Below are 26,169 nucleotides of genomic sequence, written 5' to 3'. Positions count from 1 at the left end.
ACTCGAGGGCTATCAGAAAATCTTTTCTTGGCTGTAAAAGAGACACTCAACCTTTTCTATCCTGTGGCTCTTCCGCACACCATCATAAACCCTATGGAGATAGGTCCACAAATAGTCCCTGCCCCGAACAATGTATTTTTGCAATACTGTTTTCTTTTTAATCCTGTTCTCATTTCACATGTGGATCGCAAAGTTTTCAGACATTAACCACTAAAATAGTGTTGGCCTTGTCTTCAGATTTTTTTTTCCACCAAACTTTTATATACAGTGACTTCAGGTGAGAAGTTTTCCTTCAAATGCCTGGAAACTCCTGTACAAGTTAGAGTAACATGTGTTAGATCGACAGTGAGACAGACCACTGAATGCATAGTTTCTTCAGAAGTAAAAATATTACTAGTTTCATTGTTCTTACATCATAAGGTGAATGAAAACGAAAGGCTGCCCCAACCTTAACAAATTTAGATTGCAATGGTATCCCCAACAAAATCACAAATGTACAGAGTACAAATGGACCACCTGATGGAAACTTAAGTTGTTCAAAAGCGCCCTGGCTCTTGCCAAAACTAACCAACCTCATGTTTCTGAGAGCTTATCCTAAGAGGTAGTCCAAGGAGGGCACAAGGGTGCCTCCAGACACCTCAGACCCCTAAATAGCCCTTAGGGCAAAAAAAAACCGCCCCCGATTGCCGGCTTCACACCTGAAGTCTCTATCTAGTTGAGACTTCTTGAAGGACAACCCTGAACAAGAGGGGCAGTGGGACGTGAAGCTGGAGAGGCGACCCACGGTGAGTGGGTCCTGATGAAAAGGGGCTGCGGGACCGCCGGGGGCTGGGTGCCCCCAAGAGAGGGCGGCCAGGGGTGAGGAGCCCAGAAGGGGTGTGGGCACCGTGAGGCAGGGGCGATGAGCGCCAGGAGGGAAAGGGTGCGGGCTCGGGGCGCCGCAGCCCCCACCACCCCGCCCCACGCCCCGCAGACCCGCGACCAGCGACGGGGCGGGGCCAGGCGCCCGCCACGGCCGGCACCGCCCCCTCAGCCTCCGGGTCCGGGCGGGTGGGAGGGGCGGGCCTCGCGGGGGCCGGGTGAGCAGCCGGACCCAAGCCCAACCCGGAATGCTCCGTCGCGGGCGGGATGGGGCGAGTGACCCCCGCAGCCCCGGGGCGGGGACGGAGCTGGCTGAGGGCGGAGGAAGAGCCTCCGAGCAGCCCGCGCCCGCTGGGCCAAAGCCCGGCGCCCCGCTGCGGGCGGGGACGGTTGCCCCCGTGCAGGGCTCGCCTTCCGGCCTCCTTCCCACCTCCCGGGGCGTTGCCCCGGGCAACAGTGCCTACCGACGGCGGCGTGAAACGCACCTACCTAGAACCTGACAAGCAGGAGCCCCTCAGACCCGGGAGCCAGTCGCCACCCGGCGTCACGGGGGCTGCCCCAGCCAATAGGAACCGCCGTCGCGAGTCTCTACAGCCAATCGCGCTACACTCCGGTCTCCGGGCACCCTGAGACCTCAGCCAATGAGCGAGAGCGAGGGGCGGGCGCTGCCGCCGGCCCCAACCCCCTCCTCGACTACCTCCCAGGAGGCGGGCGCGGCCCATTGGCCCGGGCCCGGGAGGGGCGGGGCTTAGCGGGTGGGCGCGGACTGGGGTTGCGGGCGAAAGGAGGCGTGGGCCGCGGGCCGCCGCCCTGGGCCGCTTCCCCGCGGGGCTGCTTCTCGTGGGTCTCTCTCTTCCAGGAGGAGCCCCGATCTCCGAGCCCAGCGATCGGACTGCGCGGCGGGATGGGCGCGGAGGCGGAGGGGGCCTGGCAGGAAACTCTTCGGGGAGGCCCGCGGGGCCGAAGCCGGGAAGTGGCCTGGCCGGGTGATAAGCTGGGGCCGCCGGAAGGGTCAGCCCCGCGGTCGGGCCGGCCGGAAAGGAGGCGTGACTAGATGTGGAGCGCCCGCCGGGTGCGGGCGGGTGCGGCGTCTCCTCCCTACCCCGGAGCAGGCTGCTCACCGGACGGTCCCCTCTACCTTCCCGCGTTTTGCTTGCGTGTGCTGTAAAACGTGGATTCCTTTAAAGCGCCTTTGCGTTTCAGCAGCGCGCTCAACGCTGTCTTTGCAAATCACGCCTGTGCTCCCCAGGGCCTGCGACGCTAAACGAGCTGAGACTCGCTGGGAACGTGGATGCTGTGCAAGGTGTACCGCGGGACCTGGGAGCGGTCCCCTCGAAAGTACTTACCTCTAGGAAAGTCTGGAAAGCGAGAACTCAACACTGGTTTGCTCTTCCAAGAAGGGCTGTTTTCTGAAGCGTTCTCCGCCAATTTGGCGCAAAATGAGTAATGTGGACCCAGCAAATCTTACTAGGTGATCTGGAGCTCTGTGATAGGTGTTACTCGTCACTGAGCGTCACTCCCGTATTGCTGTAGCACTCTTTTTAAGGCATTGTATCTTGTACGTGAGCTCAACCACATTGGCTGCGTGCAACAAGTCTAACAGCTCCATTTCCACTCCCACCCTTAAAACCTTTGAGTTAGGCGAGAGCCAAAGAAGAAAGATGAATACTTTTTATTCTAAATGGTATTCACTTAAGTCGGTTTCAGAGCCCAAGAAACCAAACATACTGTAAGGACAAACAAATGTTTAAGCCTTACTGTTCAAAATGGATGAGATTCTCTTCCCCTTCTTTTTCTCAGAAAACAACTATTAAGTACTCTTGTCAAATTTATGATCCAGGGATGTCTTTCTCAAGAACTTGGAAGGTACAGGAGTATGAGTCAGTGTTAGAGCGCTTAAAACCCTGTCTGAACCCCAGCAAGGGTAGGGGAATCCCCAAACAAACCTGGGAACCAATGTCTTTCAAAGTTCACAGATCCCAGCAGAAATAGCCCCCTATCTCCCAGTTTCTATGAAATACTAGAACTCTAAATGGTGAAGTTTCCCCGGACATAAGTATTGCTTTTTCTCTTAAAATACAGATGGTACCCCAAAAACCCACTATGGATATGACAAATAGTGCCAGGTTCTCTTACCTGAGAACTAGTTATTTTTCATTATGAAAAGCTAATGGGTTGTATCTACTCGTCTGCAGAAAAGCGTGAAGTTAGTGTCTTTGCGATCTCCTAGGTAATGCCTGGGATATGCATCTTATTCTGGTTTAATGTCTATTTGACAGTAAAGGTGCTTTCATTCTCTTATATTACTTTACCAATGAATTCCAAACTTCATTTTTAATATGATTAAATTTAATAGGATTAAAAATGATAATGTTTTCTATGTATTTTTATAGTTCTGTAGTTACATGCATAAATAGCCTCCTAAAATGCAAGTTAATTTTCTATAAGCCTTGAATGTTGTATATATCATGTCAGTGTGAGTGAAATAAATAAAAGTCTGTGCATGTATTAAAGCCATATAACTTGACACTGCTTTACCAAGTGTACCTTTTCCAAGAACCTTAGGCTTCCTGGCTTTATAAAAAGATCCAAATATAGGGTGATGTGGCTGGTGAGTTAGTAGCCCACGCACCTACATATGAGAATTGAATCCACTTATCCAACGGCAACAAGAATCTTTTTGGTCCTATAATTATCTATTCTAATCCCAGCCATACACTCAAGAAGCATAAATTGTCTACCCTATGTCAGGCATCATGTTAAGAAATGCAACCTTGCAATTCAAAAAAAAAAAAAAGGTCATCAAGTAAACAAAGCACAGTTATATTTGACCAGAGAGAAAGAAACTGGAGGGAAAATAGCATACCTAGTTTTATTGCTTTTCCCCTGTAATAACTATCACTTTGCAATGCAACACATTTAACAAATACTTTTTTCCACTTCCAAAAATTCTGAACAAATTTCCTTGTACAATCTTGTAAATATAGGAAATGAGGAAAATAATTTCCTTTCTAGGTGATCCATGGCCTTCATAAAATGCTAGCCATCCTGCAGTTGTAGATACTAACATAGGATTTAGTAAATCCACTCTCTCCCATTAAAATTTGTAAACAAATTTGTGAAATTTGTAAACAAAGGCGATGGTGGTGTACGCCTTTAATCCCAGCACTCAGGAGGCAGAGCCAGGCGGGTCTCTGTGAGTTTGAGGCCAGCCTGGTCTACAAAGCAAGTTCCAGGACAGGCTCCAAAGCTACACAGAGAAACCCTGTCTCTAAAAAAAAAAATTTTAAAAAAAAAAAAAGAAAGAAAAGATTATATCTGTACCAGGAACTGCCACAGTTTGTGAAATGCCACCTGCCACAGTATTACCTAGCTGTAAGCAAACAAGTCCTCAGTGTAGAATCTCTACAAATTAAATACCAACCAAATTTTATATTTTAATGAAGTGACTTTTCACGGGGAAAATGCATATAATGTGGACATTAAAACTAGGGAATTGGTTTAAATGTAGTTTAATTCTTTACTTTTGGTTATTATCATTCCTCGCCCTATCTCCCTCTCATTTTCCTGTTTAAAGTTTTCGCATAGACTTGAGGAATCTTGGCCGTGTGCCAGCTTAGTCCAGCAGCTCCTACTTCTGTGTTCCTTGCTCCTTCCCTCTTCCTTCTCTCGGCCCCTTCCTTTCACTTATGACTGTTCTCTTGGTCACTTTTTAGACCTAACCCCTTGCACAGACCACTCCTAAAGTAGATGGAGTGATGTAGGGAACAGAAGAAAAACAGGCATTTAGCGTTTTTTCTGTGCATGCTACCCAGGCTATTTTCACAGGATGTAAACCTCATTGATTCTGGAGCCTGTTCACTTAAGTGAATACTTTCACTATTGATCATGTCTGGGAGAAGTTCAAGAGCTTTGTTGTTTTGGCTTTCCAAACTTCCAAATACCTGTATATGGCTTCCTTTGCATTACAGATCTGTATGTGGACATAAGGGAGCAGAGGCGAGAGAAGTGAAGTAGATGAGAGAAGAAAGCTTCTCTAGTCTTCAAAGGAAATGCCAGATCCATGGAGAACACTTCCTAATGGCCCCTCCCAGACAGAGGCGGGCTGCTGCACAGCCTCGCACTGTTTCCCTGGGTTCCTTGACTTTCTGTTCTCCACTGAGAAATACTACAAGCAACATTCCTCATCAAGATGTGTCCTCTCAAAATGCCCACAGATTATTCAAGGTCTGTCCCTTTAGTAAACCGTTATTTTCTCAGAACTGACCTACCCTTTCCCTCATTCCCTTCTGCCTGGTCCCCTGAGCCTTCAAAGACAGAGCCTGAATGTGACAAAGCCTGCCAGTGCTGGACTGCTGACTTTCCCTGTGGTCACCTGAGAGCCTCATAAGAAATGCACACCACCAGACTCACACTCAGAGATTCTGACCTGGGAAGATCTGTGATGAGTTTCTAAAAAGAAAATCATGTTTAGGAGCCCAGCCAGTCTGGTCCACAAGGCGCACTGAGCTGAGGCAAGGACTCTCGCTCCTTGCAGCAGCACACAGAACTTGGGTCCAGGTCAGGGGGAATCCAGCTGTCAGGTATCCCTGAAGGCAGTAGTTAGAAGAGAAGCTGCAAATAGAATTAGTTGGAAGTCTGTGTAATCTAAGAAATGTGTAGAGCAGATCCGCAGATCACTTCCTCCACCTGGTTACTAAGGAACAAAAATGTTTGCTCCCAGGTGAGGTTGAGCTAGAAGACAAGGGAATCCAGAGGGGGGCCAGTGCTTTCCAGTGAAGGGGAGGAAGAAAGTGCAGATCCACATACTTCTCTTGCTTAGCTCCTGCAAGTGCAGGCTGGGAGGGGGGGGGCAGTGACTTATCAGAGGAGGAATATTTTTATCTCTACTTGGAGAGTCTTCTGTCTGACATAACCAGATCCGTTGCTAAATCACATCAAGAGTGATGCCTGCAATCCCTAGGTTCAGCTATAAAAAGAAAAGTGGGTACTATCATGTTTTAGACCCGCAATCATGGAAATCAGACACCAAATGGAAGAGGAGTGGGAGGTGCTGGTACAAAAGAAACCAAAGGAGAGAACAGAAAAAAAAAAAAAAATGAACTGCGAGTGATTTCCTTAAACACGAGGCTGGAAAAACGACTCGGCCAGTAAGAACAAGAACGCATCCTGCTGTTCCAAGCACCAATGTCAGGTGATTCACAACCACCTGTAGCTCCAGCTCCAGTGGGATCCAATGCATCTGTCTTCCTTACACACACACACACACACACACACACACACACACACACACACACACACACACGTAGCCGTGGCTGCCTTCTAGTAGGTTCTGGGGTCTGAATGCAGGTCCTTGTACTTGCTCAGCAGTCACTTTATCATTGAACTGTCTCCTCAGCCCCAGCAAGTGATAGTTGACGTTATAAGGAACCAGCAAACTTTAGTTTTGTTGCGTGGTGTTGGGGCTCAAACCCAGGAGCTCGCCCATTGTGGACAAGTAGTTGACCACTGAGCTACATCCCCAGCCCTGCCAAATGTCTGCAAGTGCCCGCATCATTTTATGCTCACCCAGTGACGTATGACAGCTCCAGTGGCTCCTTGTTATCTACCAGAACTATTGCAAAAGGATTGGAAAATTGGTTTGCTTGGACATTTTTTCCTTTTTCCTTTTTTTTTTTTTTTTTTTTTTTTTTGGTTTTTCGAGACAGGGTTTCCTTTGTGTAGCTTTGTGCCTGTCCTGGAACTCACTCTGTAGCCTCAAACTCTGCCTCTGCCTCCTAAGTGCTGGGATTTAAAGGTGTGCGCCACCACCGCCCGGCGCCAACAATTTTTTTTATTTGCCTATTTTTGTTGTTTTTTGAAACAAAGTCTACATGGTAGCTAGGGCTGGCCTAGAACTTACAGCAATTTACTACTCTGCCCCAACCCCCTAGTGCTGAGACTACCACAACCCGATTATTTGATCTTCCGATAGATCATATTGGTGTGATGCCCTGGCATTAACTTATATTTCCCCAATGACTAACAATGTTGAGTACATGTCACTGCTTACTTGAGATTCACATATCTTCTTTTGTAGAGTATATTCAAAGAACTTTTGCCCATTTTTTAAAGATGGGTTTTGCTTTAATTGGTTTTTGTTGGTGGTTGGTTGGTTGGTGGTGTTTTTATGTGTTTGGTTTTGCAAATCCAGAGCCTCACATACACCAGACAAGCATTCAGCCACCGAGCTACACTCGCAGGGGTGTTTCAGAAAGAGCAGGGCTGAAGAATTGAAGACACACAAACACACAGCAGGCAGATATGGGCAAGTGGTTATTGGCAACAGTATGAAGACAGAAGAATGGAGAAAATGTGGTTTTTTTTAATAAACAGTACTTACACAGTTGATCATCCACAAGGAAAAATACCCTATACCTCTCACATTATTCCAAGTCAATCATAGACCTAATTGGGAAAAAAAAATGGAAGATGAAAAAGCATTCAAAATACCACACTGAAGAAAATCTTCCTGACCTTCTTATTTGACATTCACAATTTACCTTGTTAAAGTCCAAAGATTGCTACTAAAAAAGAACTGAGTGATATAATTTCTTCTTACTTGAAACAGTTTATCATGTAAAGTCCCAAGATTGTTACTACAAGGGAACTGAGTGATATAAATGAACATATTCAATTGAAAAGAATCTTTTATCTAAAATATTCCCTAATTCATTAAACAACAAAAAAAAAACCTGTGAACCTGAAAGACTTGTTCCAAACAAAAGAACAATGGTGAAATGATGTTCCACAATGTTAATTTCATTGTTGTTATTCAAGAATTGTTATGTTTCATTTACATAATAAATAATTGTCTTCTAATTGGATTTAATGTAGGATTTCATTTTAAAATATGTATTTCCTTGTATATTCACTGATTTGTTTACCAACCATACTTTCTGAAGTATCAATATTTACCAGCAGTAAGCCTCCCATTTCAACGGGAGGGACTAGATGATTAAGTAAATATGACGTTCTAGGCAGTGGACGAGTTCTAGGACAGGGTGTGCTGTCGCTAGGGGCAGGGAGGAACTTCGCTAACGAGGGAGTCTGAAAAGATGAAACTTGACATGAGACCTGGAGGTGAGGAAGGAGCCAGGTACAGGTAGATGCTGGAACAGAATGTTCTAGACAGCAGTTAGAAATTACAGTCACAGCTGGGCTACGGTGGTGCACGCCTTTAATCCCAGCACTCGGGAGGCAGAGCCAGGCAGATCTCTGTGAGTTCGAGGCCAGCCTGGGCTACAGAGCAAGCTCCAGGACAGGCACCAAAACTACACAAAGAAACTCCATCTCAAAAAAAAAACGAAAGGAAGGAAGGGAGGGAGGGAGGGAGGGAGGGAGGGAGGGAGAGAGAGAGAGAGAGAAAGAGAGAGAGAGAGAGAAAGAAAGAAAGAAAGAAAGAAAGAAAGAAAGAAAGAAAGAAAGAAAGAAAGAAAGAAAGAAAGAAAGAAATTGCATTCGCACACCCTGAGGGGGAAAAGATGAATGTCACAGGCACAGAGAGCCCCATGTGACGAGAGTGGAGTGAGTCCGTCCAGCAAATGGATCAAAACAGCATGAAGAGAGAAGACTTCTGGAAGTCAGGCTGTGTTTTATTCCAATCTCATTCTAACTGCGGTGAGAAGAGCCAAGAGGGATTTTTGTGGGGTTTGTTTTGTTTATAAATTAATTGTTTTCTCCTCATCCTCCTCATCTTATTCCACCCCCTCCCCCATCTCACTCTCTAGCCCCAGACTAGCCTGGAACTCATGATGTAGCCCAGGCTGGCCTTAAACTTGTTGGTGATCCTTCTGCCTCGCTTTACGGGTGCTGAGGTGACCATTGTGAACCACCTCACCAGGCTGCCAGCATAGTTTGAAGAGAGTTGTATGATCAATTTCATTTTCCATCTCAAGACTTACTTAACAAAATTCATTCCCTTGCAGGTGTAGGAGTCATAGTGAGCCACATCTTCTCCAAACCAAGGCAGCAAACTTCTCTTACTTTGAATCTGTAACTTTATCTGTTTATACCCTTTAGACTCAATTTCATAGTATATGTATATGAATATATATACATATATGTGTGTATACATATATACATGTATATATATATATATATTTATATCAATGGGAAGGCATCTTGGAGGCCAATTCTGCCTGTTATACTGTGACAATAAAATAGTAATTACAATTATATCACAACATATAATGTACAAGAAACGCAAAGCAATAGAACTGATGTCATAAAGTATTTACTAGTAAACTTGCATAGAAGACATTAAATCACACAAAGTAGATCTAATTTAGCTAAGGGAGCACTGCCTCCAAAATACACCAACAATAAGTAGACCTGTTAGAGACAAGCAAAGTTTACAATTCACCAGCCATTAAATTGCCCATCCCCAAAGAACCCGATCCTAACAGGCAGCTCAAGGGGGCAACACAGGGTCACAACTACCATTAAACCCCAGTCTAACATTAAATTCCTTGTGTTCGGGCTGGAGAGATGGCTCAGAGGTTAAGAGCACTGGCTGCTCTTCCAGAGGTCCTGAGTTCAATTCCCAGCAACCACATGGTGGCTCACAACCATCTACAATGAGATCTGATGCCCTCTTCTGGCAGGTGGGGATACATGCAGACACAACACTGCATATACAATAAATAAATAAATCTTAAAAACAAAAAAAAAAAACTTATAAAAATTCCTTGTGTTCTTATCAGAAAATGTAATTTTGCAAGGTGGACAAGATGAACCTGAGTAACAACTATTCAAAAAGAACAGCACTGGTGTACTTGAGAAATAATTCTGGCAATATCTTTGCTATGTAAATCTCCCATCTGCCCACAAGGCCAGACTTGGAGTCTCCTGTCTCTGTTCAAATTGTTCAAAGTGTAACATGGGCTCAGGACCTAAAAGAGATTTAAGAATGAAAGAGTGTATAAAACACCTAAGTCTAAGGTTTGTATAAGTCAGTAAATCTTTTATTTGAGGTCAGCTCTTCTTTGGGCATTAGCCTCAGCCAGACAAGCACTATTAAAGAGCTCTTCCTTCAACTCTAGTGTGCAGAGTGATTTCTCACGGGGAAGCCATGATATTTCTAAAACACATATAATAGATACTTGGAATGTGACACATTTTAAAGGTGTATGCAGAGAATTCTCTGGTGGCAAGTGTCAGAAACCCATCTCCAACATCCTTAGATAAGCAAGACAAAGAGTTGAAAAACTGCTGGACAGTGGAAAGAACTCTTGAATAATCACGGCACTGGAAGGAGGTCATTGGAGAAGCTGGAGTAGCTGTACCAGGGCCTAGATTGCAGCCAGGATTCATTCATCTCCTTTCCCCTTTGTGCTCATCCCTGTGTTTAATTTTTCTCATTCTCTCTCCATTTCACCCCACATAACCATAAAGAGACTACATTGAATTCTCTATCTGATCAATTCTTCTCTGTGACACAGAAAGCATTCAGCTTTTACCACCCACTGCTGTTGCTATCTTACCAACTCTAATTTGAAAAAAATCCGAGAGAGGGACTTAGAGACGCACAGAGCATGCACAGTACATCTGAATCTTGCAAGAGCAGCTTCTGGTGAGGTCACATAGTGGAAGGGGGAGGAAGCACTTCTCAGGAGACGAGGAGCAGATCACTGCCAAGCAGTTATGGAAGGACTGCTGCTTACGAATGACCAAGAGGAATTGGATCATAGGGGACGGACTGGATGCTATTTTCTATTTCAGAACACAGAGCCTGTCTGTAATCATTTTTCATAAAAGATTGCCTACGTTTTTGTCATACGTATGCGTTGAACACAGCAAAGATGCTTGTAGCAGGTTTTCATGGGGTTTCTACTTGAATTTCACAGAGTCCATGTGTCAAAATTGCATGGTAAATTACATAAAGTGGGTGCACGCCTGAGACAGACTGCTCTGGTAGGGAGGGTTTAAGAGCCAAACCCTTGACTCTGCAGCCAGGCCCCCCAGGTTCAACTGCAGCCTGGCTGTTTACATGCTCTTAATCGGGTTACAGAACCTGCACACTTCAGTTGGCTTGCCTATGGAATGAGGAGAACAATGCAAACGACTTCAAGGGGGTCCTGATAAGTTCACTGATACACACGAAGAGCTGAGAATAATAAGAGAATGCAGGCGACGTCAGGGTCCCATTTTGTTTTGCAGTAACGGAAATGGAACCCAGGGCCGATCCCACACTAGCCAGGGACCCTCGGCGGTGCTTCCGCAACCCTAACATTAGCTGTTTATTTTAATCCTAGTCTCTGTGTCTGTTTGGAGTTGATGGTGGTAGTGGTGACTGAATCCAAAAGAGGTACAAAGAATCAATTTAAAGAAACCCTTCCGGGAACTAGAGAGCTGGATCCGCCTCTAGGAGCACTTACTGCTCTTCCAGAATTCAGTTCCCAGCACCCATGTCCTGTGGCTCACAAGCAACCACTTGTAATTTCAACTTCAGGAAGCTCTGGCCTCAGAGGGCACTGGAACTCACGCACACAAGCCCTCTCACAGGCACATAGGCGTAATGATTAATAATAATTATTATTTTAAAACAAATCCGTTCTGTTTTAATCCTTCAAAAAATAATAATAAATTACCTAATCACATCCACATGTCTCTGTCTGCTTACAGGATGTGTGTTCATCTGCTAGTTAAACCACAATACAGTGATAACGACTGTCATTATTGCTTCCAGAAGCTGGAAAGAGCAAGCTTTGATCGATAAGGAAAAGCCCAGGCGTTCTTTATAGGTCGTTTTCCTGGCAGGATGTCCTCAAACATTTGCTATGCAATGATAGTTATCAATGTCTAAATTTAGAAAGACATCTTTAGTACCCACTTAGTCCGTCACTAGCGACTTTAAAAACACACAGACATTTCGGTAGCGCTTATGGCTTGGGTTTAGCCGCTGTGGTGGTCTGAGTGTGAAGTGTCGCCCATAGGATCAAGTATTTGAGCATGTGGGTCCCTGTTGTTGGTGTGATTCCTGGAGGTGGCTCAGCCTTTGTTGGAGGAAGTACACCCTTGGGGGTGGGGGGGGGCGATGCACTTTATGGCTTGCCCCACTTCCGGTTCTTGTTCTCTCTCTCTCTCTCTCTCTCTCTCTCTCTCTCTCTCTCTCTCTCTCTCTCTCTCTCTCTGCTTTGTGTTGGTGATTGAAGATGTGATCTCTCAGCTTCCTGCTCTGGCGGCCTGCTCCAATTCCTTCACCACCATTATGGATCCGCTCTCTGGAACCATAAACCAAAATAAATCCTCCTTTCTCTAAATTGCCTTGGTCCTGGTGTTTTGTCGAAGCAACAGAAGAGTACAATCAACCGTAGTCTTTGATTTCATTTCCTCTCTCCCAGCCCTGGAGCAGTGGGATAAGCAGAATGTGAATTGTCCCCCTAGGCTCATGTTTTGGAAGTTTGTCACGGGAGGGTTGGGACTGCCTTGGGAGGCTGTGGAACTTTTAGGAGGTAGGACCTGGCTGTAGGTGTAGCAGGTCAGTAGGTATGGGGACCTTTGAAGGTTACAACCTGTTCCCTATGCACTCTGGGCTGGGCCATGTGTACAACTGATGCCACACCACCATGGACTGGATTACTCTACCTCTTGGCTGTCGTGATCGTGATGGACGTACACAAGTCTGTTTGGTGTATGGGTTGGTGCTTCGCTTCCAAGGGACTCTGCTTCTCCGTTGTCTGGTGTTGAAACTGGGTGCTATTTGTTAAACTAAAGCTCACACCATCCTGTCTCAGTCTCTCCAGAGCAGGGATGATGACCAACCTTGCAGCAGCATCCCTGGTACAGCCTTTTGGCGCTACCATATGCACGAGTGAGTCCTAATAAAAATACTTAATGCCTACGAACCCCCCACTCTGCTCAGGTATATACCAAGTGTTTTTACTCAAAGTGATAGTTAATCGTGGTTGTTAACTCGATTGGATCTGGAAGCGACTAAGAGACATACATGCCCCTGGTAGGTCCAAGAGGAGGATTATTAGCTGAAGATACTCTCCCAGAAGAGGAACTCTCAGAAGCAGCCCAAATATGAGGAGGTCTTAGGGGAAAATATTGCTACATTTGTCCACTGATCTCTGCTTCATAGTGGTGTGTGTATATGTACCATTACTTCCCATGCTCAGGTGCTTTCTGATGTTAGAACTCGGCTTCTTAGGCTTCCAACATGAACTGAAGACCAGCCATTCTCCAGGAATCCTCCAGGCCTTCAGCATCAAATTGAAACTGCTGAGGCATCCAGCCTCATGCATCCAATGGCTACTGGATTTTCAACCTCTCCAGTGCACAGACAGACATTGCTGGGCTATCCAGCTAGTACTGCAAAATCCAACCTAATATATCACCTTTGTAATATATATTCTCATTCTATTGATTCTGTTCCTCTAGAGAACCCTGACTAACACGTACATACACACACATGCACGAACGTGCACACACACACACACACATGCAAAACACAGTCTCATTTAAGTCTTATAAAAACCCTGTGAGATAGACACTTACATTGCCCCATTTATAGATATGCTTTTAAGAAGAGGCAGAGAGAGTTCAAATGTAATTTAGAGTTTCACAGCTTTGTTAGTATAGACATTGCTATTTGAAACAGGATGGTCTCATACAAGAGCCATGATACTTCCCCATTTCCTAAGCCTCTTTGCCAATTAGGAATCGATTCCTCTATGATTCAGAGGAATAAGAGCGGTTCTGAATAAGGAAAACCAAACACCAATAGAAATTAACAGCACAGTAGGGCATTTCTATCTGCGCCAAATTGGCTTCAGACTCACGATACTCTTACCTTGCCCTTCTAGGTACAGAAACTATGTTGTGTGTCACCATGCAGAAGTATTTTTACAAGTAGAAAATAGGATGACTGATACTAAAAACGCTACATGCCAGACAAAGCTAAGTTTGAGAATCATTTCCCAGTTGGAGAAATTTCTTGTTTTAATTTTCACACTTTCAAAAGGAGGGTCTTGACAGCACTGACCTCATAGCTGCTGGGAAGAATAAACGGGAGACCTTAAACAGAATGCTCATTACGGCACCTGCCTTTTCATAAATGACCCGAACTGTTTTCTGTTATTGTCCTATTGGGTATTTTATTCTTCTCCGGCTTCTCATCCTTCATACCCTCCGTCTTTGTATTCCAGGCAATTTTTTCCTCTAAAGCTGAGCCTCTGCTACTGGCGCTGTCTTCAGGCAACCGCCTCTTCACATGTGTCCTGAAATTCTATTTGCTACCCACTAAATCATTACCAACTTGGTGTCCCATTATAGATTTTCATCGACAAATTATAATTCAGAATCCACCCTGTCACCTGGCTTTCAAGTGCGCTGTGTTGAAATGCTCCCAAGTGATACTTGGAGAATTTGCTGCACAGCCTTTATCTTAGTTCTCCGAAAACTTAAAAGTTGTTCTTAGGGGAACAATCACTGCTTTGCATTTCACGATTGAACAGAAAATCTGAAAGAACAATATCAACTTTTAAATGAAATTATAGGCCTGGAAGGGAAGCATAAATGTAAAAGGAGAACACCTCATTATCCCTCTTTCAAGCTGCTGGAGTGAAACTCGAATCGTCGCGTATTCCAACATCAAAACGTCTCTTGGATATATTAAAGAACATCATTATGCACACAGCCATAAAATGAGAAAGTTATTAGAGGAAGCCACTAAGAATAAAAGAACACCAAGACAGATCCTTAAAACAGATAATATAATAAGCTCATTAATAAGTATTCTGAGATAACTCTAAGATTTTCCGATTGAAACTGAATTCCTTGGGGTTACCAACTAGTCAGGAACATCAACTTCATTGTTTCTTTTTTGTTTACTTAAATCAGCCTGGCTCTTTGCTAACTTGTACAAGATTGCTTCTACCTATATCTACCCAAACACAAGGAAGTATTTAATTTTAGTGTTGGTATTTATGAGTGAAATGAGTCTTCCTTTTAAAGACCTAGGGAGCTGACATTAGGCTTTTGAACAAAGAATGAGCTTTGGAAGGAGTCATGCTTTACTATCTTGATATAATCCTCTAAATTGCCTTCATAATGCAGAAACTTCCCATTGCAGAACATTTAAGAATTATTGCATGTCACCTCAATAAGCCTAGACACTAAAGATTCTTTTTTAGTTGATGGTAGTCCATGTAGAAATACACATACCTGTCATTTTCCCTTGCCATTTCCATTTATTAATATAGAGTTAACTCCGGTTTCTAATGGGACCAATTACATGTTCAGAGTTCCGTAAGGGGCCAGCAGAAATGAAGATGTTTGTGGTGGTTTGGATGAAAATGGTCCCCATTAGTTCATAGGGAGTTGGCTCTAATAGGAGATGTGGCCTTGTTGGAGGAAGTATGTCACTGGGGCATGGGGGTTGAGGTTTCAAATGCTCAAGCGAGGCCCAATGTCTCTCTCTTCCTGCTGCCTCTGGATCTGGATGTAGAACTCTCAGCTCTTTCTCCAGCATCATGTCTGCCTGCATGCAGCCATGCTTCCTGCCATGTCGATAACGGACTAAACCACTGAACTGTAAGCTAGCTCCAGTTAAATGCTTTCCTTGGTAAGAGTTGCCACGTTATGGTGTCTCTTCACAGCAATAGAAACCCTGACAATGTTCTAAAGAGCTAATTATGTCTTTCAAGATTTCAGACTGTTGAGGCAATGGAACGCCCGCGCGCGCGCGCACACACACACACACACACACACACACACACACACACACACACACACGTTCCCTAGGAATCTCATGCTGGAAGAAGGGAAAGGCAAGAGGGGGAAACCCAGAGATTTTACATAGCTCTAACAACTTGTCCTTCTACCTTACAGGATAAGACTGAAGCCCAAGGACTGATGGATCAAGAAGACGGGAAGTCACGTGACTCGGATAGCTTCGATGTGCATATCCTTGGCTATCTAAACTTTGATCTCACTTCAGGATCCCAGAGATGGACTCCGGTGAGTTCACTGGATTTCTATCTCTTCCCAACATGGCAACATTCAATAAATCTTCTTTTTTTTTTTTTTTTTTTTTTCCTGCTTTCCACTTTTAATTTGGCATATTGAGGACGGGTGACTGGACCATACTTGGGGTACAGGTGGTGACCCCTGAGGTCCAATAACACTTTCAGCCCCTAAGAATGCAATCTTTAATGTTTGTAATTCCAACCCTCCCACCCCGGTCTTTTTTGGTAGCAATGCAATTATAAAGCTACAAATTAACCGAGTACACTATCCGGCAGGCAATAGAGCTAATGTTTACCTCCCCCAAAGCCTGTTGGTTCTCTATAGAGGAAAAAAGGAAGCCCTCATCCCACACTCTGCCCACAGGTTAGGAAGCTGCGGTTAGGGGCTGTTTTCAGATCTCTCACCATACGAAGGCGTCTCTACAGCAAGAATCTGAGCCAAAATGAAATCACACAAGAAATCAGTTGAAAATAATAAGAGGCAGTGCATATTTTTCCCCCCAGGCAGCAAAAGGCAGACTTTTAAGGGAAGCAATTGCTCCAGTTCTCTGAGATTTTTAGAAGTCGACACTTAGCAGGGGTAGCCAGTACAGGGACAAGATCGCATCTAGCCTGGGCATTGGGCTCTACCAGATCAGGTCCCAGGACTAAGACAGCCTGAAGCCCTGCGCAGACCCAGGCCAGGCCCCGCCCCGCCCACGGAGCGGCGGCCCAGCCCTGACCAGCGAGAGCGGAGAGCGGAGACCCTCCGGCGTCCTAGAGCGGCGCCGAGTGGTGCCGCAGTGGGCGGAGCCTCTCCCCCCGCCCCCTCCCCGCGCGCACGCGGGCGCGCGCCCTTGGGCCACCCGAGCCCGGTGCTCTCCCTGGGCTGCTGGGCAGGGCGTCCCCACGCCCCGAGAGGGGGTCTTACGGGTGGCACAGCACTGCCCACGCCCGCCGCGCCGGGAGAGCCGCTCCCCCGCCCGGAGATGCCTTTCCGCTGCAGACACCAGATTCTTTCTGCACTGGACCGTGCCCTGAGGCCACGGGCAAGGGACAGGGCTGGCTCCCTGGCCCCGGGCTGTGCCACCAGGGCCATCAGACGCTAGCCTTAATTTTCTAGTCTGCGGTATCGGTGATGAGTATTTCTCAACGTTTTGTCAGAACTGAGAGAATGAAGAGGATACCAATAACTTCTTTAGGGGCCTGACATTGTTAAGCACTTAACTGGAACCCATCCATAATAATACAGGCCGGCCCTGGAGATAAACGCGCACCCCGGCATCAGCAAACTCCTAAGGTCACGGATTTCTTCAGGGGAAGATGAAATGTTCGTTGGAGTTTGAAAGAGCAAATGGATTCGAAACAACTACCAAACACAATATTTAACCACAACTTGGGGTGCTTAAAACAGGGAGACCCCTAAAGAGGGTAGAGAGGGGGAAGAGGAAGAAAGGGGAGGTTTTGTTTCATCTGCGACTCGAAGATGAAAGATAGAGCCAATAGCGAGTCTGAGAACTCAAGCGGGAAGGCGTATTAGTAAACACGGATAATGGGACTCCTGTCTGTGGACGGTGAAGCTGATGGTAGCCAACTGTCCTTCGCTGTGACGAGGACTATGTAGGAAATCCTTTACTGGATCCTAACAGATGTCTGAAACCCTAAAGAAAATTGTCATCACCTGTGGTCTCTCATTGCTTCCAAAGTAAAATGCAAACAACTCATTTGCATGGACTGTTCCTTATCAAACCAAGGTTCCACATACACTTCTACGCTGATGCAGCCTTCGCTACGTTCTTTACTTGGTCTCCTCTCAGACCCCCATTAATTTAATTTAACTAATTATTCATTTTGATCTACACGCTGTTTAAATCATTGCACGTTATAAAGCCACTTTGTTTTTATTTAGCACATGGGTTCATGGTATCTTGATTATCTTCATATATGTAGAATATGTTTATTCTTTAACACTTCCTGCTAGCACAATGGAATAATACTGTTATTATAAACATTTGTAATGTCGTTACAAGAATCCTTCTGTTTTTCTTTTATTTGGGGTCCATTTATCTCCCCAACCCTACATGCCTGCCAGGCATTTGAGAACCATCTCATGGGGGGAAAGGTGGAAGCTGAGTCACCCTCATGCTTTGCCTGACTTAAAGGAGATTTCATAAATATGTATATATTCTTCTAATTTTTTAAAAATTACTTTTATATTTTTGAGGCAGAGTCTCTTGAAGCTCAGGTTGGCCCTGAACTCCTGATGTTTCTGTCTCTACTTCCAAAGTGCTTGGATAATAGATGTGTGCCACCATGCTTGGCCATATTTTAATCTCAAATTTCCTTTACGCATGACTGTTCACATCACTGTAATTCTATTATTTGTGCATATTACTTTTCTTCTGCCATACTTATTATTAGAAAGCAGCATTTTCAAACTGTTTATTTCTGAACCAGAGAGAGAGAGAGAGAGAGAGAGAGAGAGAGAGAGAGAGAGAGAGAGGGAGAGTGAGAGAGAGGCAACCATGATGATAATCATAGTAGTATAGAAAATGTGCCCAGAAGTTAGCTAGCAGTTTCTTCCTAAGAACATTGGGGAGCAGGAGGCAGCTGGAGAGATTGCTCAGGAGATCTGAGCACTTACTGCTCTTGCAAAGGACCCAAGTTCAGTTCCCAGCACCTATGCCAGGTGGCTCACCACCACCAGCAACCCCAGCAGCTCCCAAGAGTTCTGATGCCTCTGAACTCTACTGGTACCTGCATTCACATGCACATGTGTACACACAAATATGTATATAATTAAAAAACATCAATGTTTCTTCTTGCTTGCTTATGGTGATGGGGGTGGGATCCTTATCACACACTAGTCAAGCCTCCCTAGCTACACCCACAAACCAGTTCCTCTTGGTTCATGTATCCTTTGAACGTGTCTGTCATTCCGTCTTACACAGTGTTTCAATCAGTTGTTGGGTTCTGCTCTTCACAGATGTCTTTGAGGCTAAAGCCAGAGTCTGTTTTCCCTGCACCTTGCTTGTCCTGGTCGCTAGTGATGTTGATCACCCTGTCCTGTCTTCAGCCAGGATCCTGGGAGGTTGGTTGAGTCAGAATTCTGCTTCCTCCTGATGGTGTTCTCACAGTAATTTTCCATCTACAGTCCTGTGTATGTTTCTCGCTCACAAATCCCCATGTGTACATGCTGTCCCTTCTTCCGTGTTCCCTTAGCCTTTGAACCTATTTTTATAACAAAGCCACACAACTTACTCTTGTGATAATGGTATTAATTCAGCCACAAGTACCCTATTGTGACCAAACATCCCTCCTTAGGCCCTGCTTCCCAATCCTTTGCAGTGGGGACTGCCTCCTAACGCATGAACTTTGGTAGGGGTTATATTAAAATTGTACCTCCATTATCATTTTTCATATTCTGCCATCTAAAACCTGAGTTTAATTAACTCCACAGTTTTTCTATATTCTTCTGTTTAAATCTGTATCTTGCAGTGGACCTCTATGTTTATGACTTGATTTATCAGCTTAAAACCTAACCACACAGGCTTGACTGTACACAGAAGAAATCTACATCCTGTATCTCCCACCTGCTTGCTCCTTTCCTCTCTCCTTTTGTTCATACTATTTCTTCTATGCTGTTATGATTTATAAGCTCTGATTTCCATCACGGAGTCATAATTGTCATGGCTGTTTTAACCGTATTTCAATGATATAGATTTGCTGCTTTCCCCCAGAGCTACTAGAAATAGTACTGGTTTTCCAGGGCTGTTAAGAGGACTGGATGGAAACATTGAAATAATAGTCATTAAACTTTTAATGATAATCTTGGAGCAAGTTCATGGCAATACAGAGGTCAACATGAGTCTACCTTTAGGAGCTCCCAAACTCACAGAAGAGGAAACCAATTGTGGTACGGTTTGATAAAATGAGTATCAGAGATAACTACAATGCGCCCCAGATTAAGAAGATATTCCTGTCCCAGGCATGGGGATGGGTAAAGATAGGTTTCTGAGGGGCTGGAGAGATGGTTCAGTGGTTAAGAGCACCGACTGCTCTTCCAGAGGTCCTGAGTTCAATTCCCAGCAACCACATGGTAGCTCACAACCACTTGTAATGAGATCTGGCGCCCTCTTCTGGCCTTCAGGGACACATGAAGGCAGAATACTGTATACATAAATAATAATAATAATAATAATAATAATAATAATAATAATAAAAGATAGGTTTCTGAGGGGAAGTGGCAACAGACATTCCTGATCTAGACCTCAGGGAAGAGGCAAGAGAGAGAATTTGTGATCAGGGATTTATATTAATGTTGAATGTTTAGAATGAACCACAGGGTATGGGGGGGGGCAAAGCAAAGCGATGGGGCTGGAGAAATAGGCAAGAGGAAGTTCACAAGGGACTGGAGAGATTGCTCAGTGGTTGAGAGTGTGCATGAGTTTGCTTTCTACTGGTGTCCCATAAGCTGCTTTCAAAGGGAAGGGTATTTCAGCTTACAGTTGTAGACTGACAGGAAGGGCAGTCAGGACATGAACTCAAGGCAGGAACTGAGGCAAAAGCCATGAAGGAACACAACTTACTGGCTTCCTGGGCTTGCTTGCTTGCCTCCTTCCTTCCTTCCTCCCATCCTCCCTCCCTCCCTTCCTCCCCCTCCTTTTCTCTCTCCCTCTTCCTCTTCCCCTCCCTCCCTCCCTCCCTCCCTCCCTCCCTCCCTCCCTCCCTCCCCCCCCCCTCTCTCTCCTTCTTTTTCTTTCTATTTCACTAAACAAACTTTTATATAACTTAAGGATCCTTCCTGAATCTAGTTAATTGCCTTTACAAAAGAGAACAAAAAGCATGGTGGGAGGTGGGGGATGACTTGCAGAAGAGGACAAATTTCCAGTGTTCCAAATCAACTTGTGAACTTGTCACACGTGCCAGAAACCCCAGTGTTGTGAGCAATGCCTTCACTGCTTTCTCTGGAGCTCCTGACTTTTCTGCAAAGACTCTGCAGGCAACAGGACCATTTGTTGGCATCAAAACCCTCACTCACACCTCTGTGATACGTCAACAATGGTCTCATTTCTGGGTAAGCTTACAAACCATACAGTGTTGGAAGTGTATTTACATGGGTGCTAGATTCAAGAAATTCAAGTGAAAGTAAAGGGGGAAAAAAAGACCCTAGGTAGAAGCAAGAGTGTTCAAAGGAATCATAAGTATGTTGGTTCAAAAGGAAATCGCCCCCAAAGGGAGTGGCACTATTAGAAGGTATGACTTTGTTTGAATAGGTGTGGCCTTGTTGGAAGAAGTATGTCACTGTGGGTGGGCTTAGAGGTCTCCTTTGTGCAAGCTTCACTCAGTATGACTCTTAGACCACTTCCTGTTGCCTGCATATCAAGATGTAGAACTCTCAGCTCCTTCTCCAGCACCATGTCTTCCTGCATTCGGCCTTGCTTCCCATCATGATGATAATGGACTAACCCTCTGAACTGTAAATGAACCACCACAATTAAATGTTTTCCTTTATAAGAGTTTCTGTGGTCATGGTGTCTCTTCATAGCAAAAGAAACCCTAACTAAGACAATAAGAATGACAACAATATTTAAATCGCCTTTTCTAAAGAAAGTGGTTATTGTGTGGAAGGATTGTTTTGTTGTTGTTGTTTCTTTTTTAGTTTTTTGTTGTTGCTATTATTGTTGTTGTTTTGGTCAGCCTGCTTTCATATACAATCAAGGACCACTTGCCAAGGGATGGCCCTAGGCTGGGCCCTCCCACATCAATCCGTAATCAAGGAAATGCCCCCCACAGACTTGCCTACAGGCAATCTGATGGGAACATTTTCTCGATTCTCGATGGCTGTTCCTCTTCCCAAATAATTAACTTGTGTCAAGCTGACAAACAACAAAAACAAAACCTAACCAAGAGAGAGCGCTTGCTGTCCCTCCAGAGTACCGGAGTTTGAGTCTCGCACCCACATCAAATAACTCATAACTGCCTGTATCTCCAATTAGGGGGATCTGATGCCTCTTGACTGCCAAGGGCACCTACACTCACACACACACACACACACACACACACACACACACGCCTACTCATAATTTATAATAGAAAAAAAATAGACCTCTTGAAAAAGAGGGAATTTGTGAAGGCTGTTCGTGACTCTTGCCTGTAAAGCACTTAAATCCTCCTATTGGTCATTCTGAGAATGTAAACCGGCAGCTCTTACAATAGGCGAGAGGAAAACGTGTTCCTGTGTCTGCTGCCACTGTCAACAGCACTGAGCCAAGAGCACAGACGTTTTGGAGTGTTACCACAGCAGCCAGCCCTGGGCAGCCAGCTAATGGCCAGGAATGAGATCATTGGGATCTTTGGATGTGTCTAGGCCTGAGCAGGTAGTAATTGTCATGTTCTGCTTCCTTTAATTCCTAAATCTTCTGTGACATTCTATAGCCATGAAATAGACCGGGTCATGCTATGTGGGATTCTGGAAGAACTTGTCTGAGGCTCCAGGAAGAGATGCAAAGGAGAGACCAACACCTTTCTCACAGCCTAGGGTAACAGCAAAAGCATTTTCTGGAGAGAAACCTGTGCACCTGAGCAGGCAGTGGGTTCTGGCAGGAAAACATGGCAGCCATAGAGCTTCAGTGGACATAAATGAAAACTGAGGTTACAGATATAGAGAACACTGCAGGGAAACAGCGTTAAGTGATCTATACATAGAAGGCAGTTACCTAAATGTTAGCAGTTAATTTCACATGCTAGCATAAAGTAGTCTCATAATTTATAATTCATAGATGTACATAAAGACTGAATATGTTTGTATAGACACACATATGTCAATGCATATGTGTTCATATTTTCTCTCTTCCTTTATAAACCTAAACCTTTACATACAAAACTGTGTATCAAGTCCTTTAAAGATATTAACATATATTTTTAGTCAGTGCTAGAGATGGATTTCCTTCTCAAAGGGAGAAGAGATTTCACAGTGTTTATGGCTTTGGTTTGGTGTGGTTTGGTTGGGGATAACCTTTGCTGAGAAGGACTTTCCTGTGTTTTTGAAGTGGCTGAGTTGGGCTTTCATTTTGTTTTCTTGGCTTGCTCTATGACTCCATTGTCCAATATCAACCTATCGTGTGGTTATATAAGGGGACACACCTTTCTCACTGTTCAGGTTATGGCAGTGTCTAACTTGATTCCTAGATTATCCATCATCCATCTCTGGGAACTTGTAGTATTGTGCTTTGTGGTGTTTTAAGAGGGTCCAAAGTCTTGGTGTCTTCTTGAGGCTTTCATACTAGTTAAATGTTCCCCCTCTAGCCCTAACAAATTAATCACTCTACTGATACTGTCCAAAGTCCATAGGGGCAACATCAGCTCTGCCTGAGAATGACAAGAGGCCTGTATATTCCCTCTAAATGTAGTGCTAAGTAGATATGAAAATAATTTAAACAATAGATTCCTCAATGGGAGCACCCATTCATCATTGTTGTAATTATTTCTAATGGGGCTGAATTTCATACAGAACATATCAAAGACAGTATCAGTGGAACAATTCATTTCCACCTAACTGACTGGAAAATTCATCAGTATTCCTATGGAAACCAAATTGAAGTATGCCAGTGTTCACAAATTAAGCCTCTGCTCCCACCCAAGAGATTGAGTTCAAACAGTGACAAAAGATTTCTTTTTTTTTTTTTTTTTTGGTTTTTCGAGACAGGGTTTCTCTGTGTAGCTTTGCACCTTTCCTGGAACTCACTTGGTAGCCCAGGCTGGCCTCGAACTCACGGAGATCCGCCTGCCTCTGCCTCCCGAGTGCTGGGATTAAAGGCATGCGCCACCACCGCCCGGCGACAAAAGATTTCTTTTGTAGTTCTTTTAAAACATAATTTTAGAGTTTGGAGATGGTACAGTCATTCAGAGAACTGGCTGTTCTTCCCCAAGTTTGATTCCCAGCACCAACAATGTTTAACCCTAGTTCCAGGAGATCTGACTCCCTCTTCTGGCCTCCTCAGGTACTATATACACATGGTACACACACATACAAGCAAAAATCCCATACACATAAAATAAAATTTTAAATTAAAAAATGTTTTAAAATAATTTTAAATTTATCTTTAAGCACTCTGAGTCATTGTTTGAATTTTTGTAAATGATGTACAAAGCAGAAAACATTACTTACAAGTCATTATAGTTGGACTTCAAAAGCAATTTATAGATATTGTACTTTTAGCTTGATTTTAATAAAATTCTGACTTGAGATTAAAATTGAGACATTTGGTTAAACATATTATATAATTTAGACTTTTCATAAATTTATTGTCTAAATTAGGGTTACTGTTCATGCAGTAAAACACTATGACCAAAAGCAACTTGGGGAGGAAAGGGTTTATTTCACTCATAGTTCCATATAACAGTTCATTATCAAAAGCAGTGAGGGCAGGAACTCAAGCAGGGCAGGAACTTGGAGGCAGGAGCTGATGCAGAGGCTATGGAAGGATGCTGCTTATTGGCTTGCTCCCCATGGCTTGCTCAGCTGCTTTCTTATAGAACCTAGGACCACCAGCCCAGGAATAGCCCCACCCACAATGGGCTGAGCCCTCCTCTATCAATTACTAATTAAGAAAATGATCTATAGGCTTGTCTACAGTCCAGTTTTATGAAGGCATTTTCTCAGTTGGGATTCCAACCTCTCAGATGACTCTAACCTGTGTCAAGTTGACACAAAGTTAGCCAGCACATTTATCTTGAACTTCTTATAAGTTTAGCAAACTAATGTTGTTGAGAGTACTCGAGTCTTCTCTCGGAGAACTAAGCCTTAGTCCCTGCTTTATGGAACCAAGCAGGCAGTTTCTGAGGAAAAGCCACAAACAAAGGACAATTAATCACTGGTGCCCTTGACAACAGGACAAGGGAGATGGGACACACCAAGCCTGGGCCACTGAGCTAGCCCCCACAGTCAGTACATGCTAGGCCAGCCAGCCTCCACAGTCAGTATGTGTGTGCTAGGCCAGCCAGCCCCCACAGTAGCTCAAGGACAGAGCCTGGGACTTGTCCAAGCCTGCCCTCAAAATGGAAAACTGTACCCTGACCAGCCTCTAACAAGCCCTAGCCAATTAGAACATACTGATATGATTGCCACTTGCTTAAGCCAATTGTAGAAAAAAATAACCTAACTACCTTAGGACCTCCCCTTGACTATGCTTAAAAGGAGCTCAAACATCTCTCCCAGGGTCTTCACCATCTTGCCTTTGTGTGGGATGGCAGGCCCCAGCATGCTGGTATAATAAACACTCTTGTTGATTGCTTATGTGGATGGTGGTCTTTTGTGAAACTTCTCCCGGGGACCCTAACAGGTGTTAGCAAAAATAAACTTCCGCTGTGAGAAAGTGGCCTGTATGTGTGATTTTCTTTCAACCTCACCTAGATTCCAGTTATCTAATGTTCAGAAGAAGAACATAGTCTAGAGATAACTGGTAATTTTGTTTGCATGGTTAAAAAGCACAGATTGTTAGTGCTTCAAAGAGCTACCAGTAGACCTTGCACATAAGAACCTGAGCTTTGGAATCAGTGAGTGGCTCTTGGTGCCTAGATCATGAAGGTTCCTTGGATCACATATCGAGGCGTTGTGCCAGAATACTGCAGAAGACCGGCAAGCAAAGCTGTGCTGTGATGTAAGGTAATGGTCAAAAGGAAGCAGAAGGAACTCAGGTTCAAGTGATGAGCTAGCCTTCTCTCTAGGTGGTTTAGAAAAGGAAGGTGTGGGTGGAGAGCTACAAATAAACAACTAGCACATATACATATATACATATTTAAATTTATTAAATTTAATAAATAATATTAAATTATTGTTAGTAACATTAACAATAAATTTAAATATGGGGTAGGGGGGTGAGACAGGATCATGCTGTGTAGCCCTGGTTGTCTTGAAACTTGCTATGTTGGTCAGCCTGGCCTGAAACTCAAGAGATCTGCCTACATCTGTCCCAAGTGCTGGGATTAGAAGAGTGTGCCTCAATGCCCTGCAGTGAGTAGCAAATATTTAATATGCAAATAGAGACCACAGCAGAGTTGGAAAACAAATGGTAATGAAATTTAAATATTATGAATAAAACTATATATCCATATCAGGAGAGTCTTTGGGAGGTGTTGAGGATTAAACCCGCCCGCATGCATTGTAAACGTTTGTCATATGATCCAGTTATGTGCCCCAACCCTAGTGCATTTTAATGCAAATGTTTACAATTACATTTTTATGTCCTCACATATGTGCACCTCTCTCTCTCTCTTTCCGTGTGTGTGTGTGTGTGTGTGTGTGTGTGTGTGT

The 26,169-nt window shown here is 44.4% G+C and overlaps 1 protein-coding gene across 5 annotated transcripts in view; it reads right to left on the bottom strand.

The window, feature by feature from the left end:
- Positions 1-26,169, bottom strand: part of Fer (FER tyrosine kinase) — a 373,761-nt gene that overhangs the window by 338,022 nt on the left and 9,570 nt on the right. For 3 of the 5 annotated variants that reach the window (XM_037210164.1, XM_028873998.2, XM_028874004.2), the window contains exon 1: positions 1,351-1,451. The exons of 1 other annotated variant lie outside the window; for it this stretch is intronic. The gene's annotated coding sequence lies outside the window, so the exon portion shown is untranslated. Of the gene's footprint in view, positions 1-1,350; positions 1,452-2,207; positions 2,310-26,169 lie in introns of those variants that run through there. One more of the 5 variants, XM_037210165.1, reaches the window with a different exon arrangement.

Source organism: Peromyscus leucopus, chromosome 13, assembly GCF_004664715.2.
Source record: "Peromyscus leucopus breed LL Stock chromosome 13, UCI_PerLeu_2.1, whole genome shotgun sequence".
Taxonomy (NCBI): Eukaryota; Metazoa; Chordata; class Mammalia; order Rodentia; family Cricetidae; genus Peromyscus; species Peromyscus leucopus.
The sequence above is the reverse complement of the archived record's forward strand: the minus strand, read 5'-3'. Positions and strand labels throughout refer to the sequence as shown.